Source organism: Battus philenor, unplaced genomic scaffold (genome assembly GCF_028537555.1).
Source record: "Battus philenor isolate CCGP_79_NKW_IND1 unplaced genomic scaffold, ilBatPhil1.0.hap1 SCAF_2, whole genome shotgun sequence".
In the NCBI taxonomy this organism is placed as follows: domain Eukaryota; kingdom Metazoa; phylum Arthropoda; class Insecta; order Lepidoptera; family Papilionidae; genus Battus; species Battus philenor.
Window position 1 is genome coordinate 9,746,587 of NW_027181682.1, and position 7,908 is coordinate 9,754,494.

A 7,908-nucleotide genomic window follows, 5' to 3' on the forward strand; every position below is an offset into this window, starting at 1 on the left:
TGTGGAATGTCTATGCCCAGCAGTGGACGTCTTACTAATGAGATGATAATGATTCACTAACCACTCCTACTCTTAATCCGATATCCATGTTTTATTAACCTATTCAAAATTATTTTATTACTTTGAATTTTTGCATAACTTTAGGTTGTCGTAAAACTTGATAGATGCTTACGTAGTTTACGTAGTAATATAAGTGTTCCATTGGCGATAGTTTTTATCTTTATTAAATATATCAACTTGTGATACATAGAAAATGGCGCTACTGTGCTACCGATGAAACTTGTAACAGTTTTTATTCAGATGTTGGAGACTTTTTCGGCAAAAAAAACATATTTTACTTACATTTTTTATTTTGGAATATACAGTAGTTACAAACTTCATTACCTTACCGCAGTCCTCGTACGATGTAGTAGCGGATGTACTTAAAAACGCTACAGTCCGTTTGCGTTATAATGCTCACTGCATTCTCATAATTGTCTACCGGCCTAGTCACGGCCTATAATCGATAAAATCGTTTCTAAATAAATAAAAACAATAGTAACCAATTGAAGGTATACTTACCAGGTAATTAAGCAGGCGGACAAAGATTTAGGGCATTCTTAACGCGAACGAAATACAAATAAAATGAAAGTGCTCCAAAACAGTGGGTTAACAAGTAGGCGATCAGCGGGTTGCAAAACGTGTTGTGCCATGCGTGCACTTGCACCGCATACTCTCCACACCCCCGATCAATCAATGTCCACATTTAATAACTTAATTTTGACAAAACCAACGGCACTTCATAATAAAAGGTTTGCGCCAACTGAAGGTACGTGTTATTATCGCCTCAATAACCGTTCCCGTTCGCAGCTAATTACGTTCACATTACCCCGAAACCTTGTGAGGCTTCATCGACCAGCACTACCCGATGGGAGAGCGCTCGGAACAAAGGCTGAGGCAGTCCGTATCATATGGCCGCGTATATAAGCCACAAAAAAACCGCGCGAAAAAGGCAATAGCTATTCAGAGGGAGATATTAAAATGCATGGAAATAAATTCGGCATCGCATTTGGCCGTACGGCTCTGGGGGTGCAGTAAAAATAAACAGCGACGCCATTAGAACTCACTTCCATATTCAAATTTATGAATGCGTCCGCTCCGCTCGGCCCGCCACTCACGCCGGCCCACCGGTCATTTAAGCGTGAGCCATAATAAATTTGACGATAAATTTAAAATTTTCACCCTCGTTTTACCTCCTGCGGAATACGTCAGCGCAGAAATTTACGCGGTCGCTTTGTAATGTTGCAAATAAAATAGCCTTCACACTGTACATGAACGTCCGCACTTTTGTACGTTGTAAACGATGAAGACCACTTACTTCATTACTATAATTTTACCTTTTTCACTATACGTTGTTTTGTACACAATTAGCAAATAATAAAGTGGCAGTGGACAGTCTAAATGTACCACATCCTTTAGTGGAGTGGAGAACACGAACCGCCAAGCGCAGCAAAAGGTGTTCATGATGATTTTGCTAAAATCATTGGAAGACACTGGAAGTTCGGTTCCGATCGGTCCATTGGTAATCTTTGGAGGAGGTCTACGTCCAGCAGTGGACATCCTATACCTAAAATTATAATGATGATAAACTATAGATATACATATCGCACTATATGAAATATTGATTAAATAACTAAGTTACGTCGTTAATGAATGTGAAGAGACATGAATGAAATAGGTATCCAAATTCAGCGTTTATAAGGAATAAGAAAGGAAATAAATAATAGCCGAAAGCCCTCTGACGACCGGCGGTGAGCGACGCGTGCTTTTGCTTAAATAAACAGACGTTTTCAAAAATTTGTGTATTTAAATCGAATGTGACTTGTGTTACTGAAGCTATTTCTGTTTTAACAGCCACACTGATGGATCTAAAATAACACCTCGCAATACTACCGCTCGGGGAACTCGCATTAATTCATATAGGATTAGGTGTCATCATAAACAGGAATTATTTAGTCAACCGAGGTTAGAAACAACACGGCGGACACAGCGGCCACGGTGAACCCAATTGAGGTTTGCGTTTATCGATCGCTGTTTACGTACTCTGGTAAATGTTGTTTCACTTGTAATTACCTGAAAGATTGTTTTACTGTGTTGCAAAGCCACTACTTTATATAGATATATACTTTCTTTCTTTTATAATAAATTCCTTATTTAATGAATTAGGCGTAGTTATTGTATATGGACATCTTACGTCATATCTAATTTTTATTATTTAATACTCGTATGATCACGCCATGTTGACTTCTCGAATAACATTTCTATTTTAATATAATTATTGAGTACTGTTTCTCTGCAGTTGGCGCCCTTCGTTCGATAATTGTCAAGTTAAAGTGGAGTAACTTAGTATACCCAATATTAAATTTGATTTCAATTATAGCTTATCGAAATTCAAATCCAACTATGAAGTAAGTATAAGAATATGAAGTAAGATTTAACTAACGTCAGTTCCGAATGTAAAATAATTTTTTGATGATCAAAAATGAAATCAAAATATGTGGTGTCATTAACAGTATACGGCGAATAAAGATGAGTTAAATATTTATTGCAAAAATGATGTTATAAATAAATAAACATTACCATTCGTAATTAACAAACATTTAAAAAAAATAAATTCTTAGTGTCTGATTGATAAAAATCCAGGATATATTTTAGCATACAACACAAAATAAACTTAAATGGAACTTTAAAAAATAAAATTGTATCAAATATATTTATGTTCGCCAGTTTACGTACAGGCAGTGGAAACATACCACGTGATAATGAATATTCAACGTCGCATACATTTCGAATAATCAATAACAAAACAATGGAAATTAAAGAAAAATCTCCATAACTATTACTTTTTTTTTCTAATAATATTTTTTGGATAATTATGTATTAAGATATTATGCATGTATAATAATTTATCTTCTCAACTTACGAATTCAACGTATTTTATTGGGCAGGTTTATTAATTTTCATCAGTAGACCAAATTGATTGTATAGAAACTGACTCGAGTGACTGATATCAACATTGATCAACGTTGTATACGGAAAATTATTAAAAAATATTTATTTTCTGCGCTAAGCATACTATCAAAACTGAATTTAAGTATAATAAATTTAATTTAACTTTATAATTGGTCCCCAAAAATGGAGGCCAAGAATAAAAAAAAAACTTTATCATTTTATAACGGTGTTGTTGTTATTTAAATTATGACTTATTTTTACTTATTAATTCATATTATTACCCAAGTTCCATCATTTACAGTAATCACATATGTACGTCATATGAAGAGTGCTATAAGAACCAACTTTGCGAGAAACAAAAGTCAAATTGAGTTACCCCATAATGGTATCATTCAACTTAAAAATACGTTGCTACGAGGGTTCCAAACGCACCATAATCTGAAAAGAGCCCATAATAAATCCAGTTGAGTTATTTTTTTATATTCACAAATATCTTTAATAGAGTAAATAGAGTAATTTCTTCACAAGCTTATTATTATTTTGGAATGCTTTACACTGTAATACTATTTCATTTCTTAATTGTTAATTTTTTTGTCAATTTTTTAAACTTATTATATGATAATTTAGTGGCAGTTCAAGAGATTTTAGTTAAAAGCGTATATAGTTGCTTATAAACAAGTTACTAATTTTATATAGCATAAAGAAAAATACAGCAAGCCTGTCTTTGTTTGTATTACTTACCTAATGAACATTGCAATTTTTTTGTGCCTTTAAATACATAGGCAAGGTTTTTATACATATATTGACTAAGAATTGCCAATTTTTACTTCAATTTTTTTTCTCATCGAAACTCACATTTACTTAATCCGTTAGATGCAGAATATCTTAACACAAAAATAGCTATTGACTTCTCTTAAAATACTTTAATGGATTTGAATATATTCTACATAATTATTAGAAAGAAACGGGACGTGATATGACGGTTGTGATCAAAAATCAAAACATGACTATTATCACTGATGACTATGGCATACTTTAATAATACTTATGCGCTGACGGTATAAACACATAAGGTTCTAAACATCCTCTAATAAGAAAGAGCAGCAGAAGATGTGTTTCCATAGTTACCTGTCACTTTCAATGTACTGTCCAATGCATAATGAAACTCTCGTCAGACCTCATAGACTAGTTGAGCAATAAAGTGGGCTATGCTCGAGATTTTACGAAATCGAATCAATGAAAAGATTCGTAGAGGAATGTTACCGACAAGGCCCAACAGATTGCCAAGTTTAAGTGGCAGAGAGAAGCCACATATGATTGCTGAACAATTGGCCGAAAAGACCTGAAAGTTCTGGATTGTAGACCGCAGATCAGCAAGCGCGGCGTGGGGCATCCACGAATAAGGTTGTTCATAAGGTCGTTGGGAGACATTGGATGCAGGCCACTTCCTACTCGTCGTATCAGAAATCTACGGGAGTGATTTTAGTACGACTGTGTACCAAGGCAAAGTTCGGCTCCAGTTCGAGAGGTCTTGTTATATTTGTAATGTACTGTATTAAAACAGTTGTATCGTTCTCGTTAATGCGACTCTAAACGGTTGTGGTTCCGATTTCTTGAATTCTACGGTAACGTAAAATATAGTAGGAAAACGGCATTACCACTCCATGTATTCCAGCTGTGGGAATATTGTAAATCCAAATAATTAGTTACTACTTATATCTTTCAATAGTAACATTTCAATCAAAGTCATTGCTTTAATTTAAGTCCGGTTTAAAATAGACAATTAATAAGAAATCTCGCAACAAAATGATTGTAGTGTTTATCTGTTTTTCTCAATTCAAAGATTAAAAATATAAATATATATCGTGAGCCAAAAACAAAGTATGTTGACCGACAACGCGGCCGTTTCGTTTGTTATTGACCCGGTGACCTATTTGCGGGCAAAGGGGCATTCAACACCGATCCTCGCTAATCACGAGACTAAGGTACACCGTCAGCATCATTCACGTGGCTTGAAGATAACTTTTAACTTTTAACGAACATTTCAATTGTATGTTGGTACAAATAATTTTGGCTTCCTAACAAAGGATATTTTTACTTTTCTCCTAGTTACATATTATAAAATAACCTATGTTAATACGCATATTAACCAACTATACTTCATAGATTTAGGTACTAACCTAAATCTATACGACACTCGAATGTAAAACTAGGTATATTAAGGCGTACTAAACATTAATTTTTGACCAAATTATAATACACAAACAGCTACATTTCTGGAGAAAGGTTTCATCTCTAAGTTCAGATTAGGATATTAAGTTAACATCTTACATTTAACACATTAAATACGTATTTATTTATTAATACCTGGCTAACGATCACACATATCGAATTAAAATTGTCTAGTTAAACCATAAATATGAAAATGATCAAAAAATAAAAAAGGATTTTTAGCACAAACCCGAACTAAATTTTTCATATCAAAAATGTCATGGTTTTTGGATAGACAGCGAAATGTAACAATTGCAGACAAGATTTCTCCGCTATACTAAGAGCTCCTTAATTTTCTCCCATAACATTCTACTTCGATTGTCTTACTTTCGTTTTGACTGTTTGATATTCGAATCTTATAATATAATCTGTGAAGATTGATATTTGAATCTTATTTTCATTTAAGTATCTAAACCTTAATTGATATGGTTATAAATAATAAAACTAATATAGTTGTATTGTATTGTATTGTTTCTTGAGACGATAGTGCCGTTAGCCCTAAGGCTTTTACAGCTTCATCGAACAAGAGTTCAAGGAGCGGAAGGGTCCGTAAACTATATTGTTGTTCTAATCTAAACCTGTACATATATACATGATACATTTCCGACCCTCTCACCTTCGAATCGCAATGCTAAGTGCGATTGGAGTGACAGTACAAACCGAGATTTCATCTTAGACATGATTTGGCTATTTCCGATTTCGATTAAATAATGAATATTCCTCAGTGAGTCTTTGAGCTTCGTTACAATAAAAAGTTGTAAAAAACTAAACAGTTATATAACCCGGTGATGCTAAAGGCCCACTGGTATAATCCAAACAGTATTTGTAAACAATTAATATTACATACACAAAAGGTTTCCACCGATGTGCTGACTCATCGATATGACCTTATCTCTGGAACCATAAGGCACAGAGACGTAAAATTTGGTACGGAAAATACTTTTACTTATTAGAGGTTAATCAGAATGAATTTCATGAAATTTAAGCCACACAGAAGGCTGAAGGGCATTCATAAAATTATAAATTTTTCGAACTATAGCTCACTAAGGCATTATTTAAAACTTACATTTTTTTGATGTCGAGAATACTTTACTATTTATTATTTTGACGACTTAGCTGTGTGAGATGGCTGAATAAATAGAGTCGTATAAGTGACTGTGAACTTATAAATATTAGATGAAGAATTAAAAATACGCAAAAATTTTCATCATCATTCTCAGATACTTTAGCATGGCAGCAGTTTAAAAAGTTGTAAAAAAAGGTATTTATATACATGAACACAAGCCTTTTGTAAATTAGTAATCAAAATACGTTAATAGAAGTATTAAAAACGGAACTTAATAATTGATATAGCTTTAAAAACAATTTGCTTTGAAGATCGTTGTGACCAAAGCGTCCACGAACCTCTCTTTAGAAATATACCAGCAAGAATCATTTGAACACACTTTAATAGTACAAATCTATTATCATATTACTATCTAAAACTAATTTCCACAGCTACTGAACAAACAGGATGATGACTTGCATTATGAAATTATAGAGGTACGAATTAAAAAAGAAAGAACAGCGTCCTGTTAGCTGCAGATCACGTAACGAGGGCCTCCCCGTTGCTTCCCGGGAACAGCGGCGATGACTGGCACAATCCAAATTGCTTCCAACGCATTAATATTGGACATGGGTCGCTCCGGGAGTCGAACCCGCGGTCGCGCCCGCTTAATTTAAGGCACACAAAGCGATTGACATGCCCCGGCGTTATGCCAACGAGGTCGCAATGTTTAAAAAATTAAATTTCGAAATACGAATGGATCTAGTTACAAATGTGAATGGAAGGATTCGACACACGCTCGTGTGTACCCGCCCGCTGCCCGCAGGAAGCACGCTCGTTTGTACACGTCCAACCGACTACATGCATATTCATCTATCTCCTCTGTAACAAAAATTGCTCATGGCTTTAACAAATTATAATTCAATTAAAGAATTTACATTCTTCATTATTCAATAAATCTAATCAATAATGGATATTATTCAAGCAAAATTGTAAGTAAGGCTATTAATAATGGGTAGTGGGTGTAGAATTTAAATTACACAATATTTATTCGCAGAAAATTCTAGAACTTTTCTTGGAATACATATTTCAAAATATTGACGGCTTAACAAATGTTTTTTTCTTAATATAAGTAATTTATGGTTTTTCGAACGGTAGTATTTTCAAGTATTCTTTAAAATTATAAATGATTTTATTGACCCACAGACTTCAATTAATTAACATATATATACCGTAACCAATCATACAATTAAAATTTTTGCTATATTAATATTAACATTTTAAATTGCCAGGTGTAAATTTCTGTTATTAAACATTAGCAATGGTACGTAGACTAATTAATAAACTCTTTTTTATACGTTTTTGAAAAAACGTGGAGTAATAATAAAAAAAGTACGTTTTAAGAGCATTTTTTTTTGTTCTTACACGAACCTTCGGAATTGTTAAAAATCTAATTTTAACAACGCTTACAGAAACTTTACTAACTTGGCTAACAGCAACAAAATACTATTGATAAAGTCGTCAAACCTAAGATTAGTTCTAGTCTTCTGTAAATACGCTTATCTGACGTATCTCCTGATGACAGCATTTTTGGGCCATTC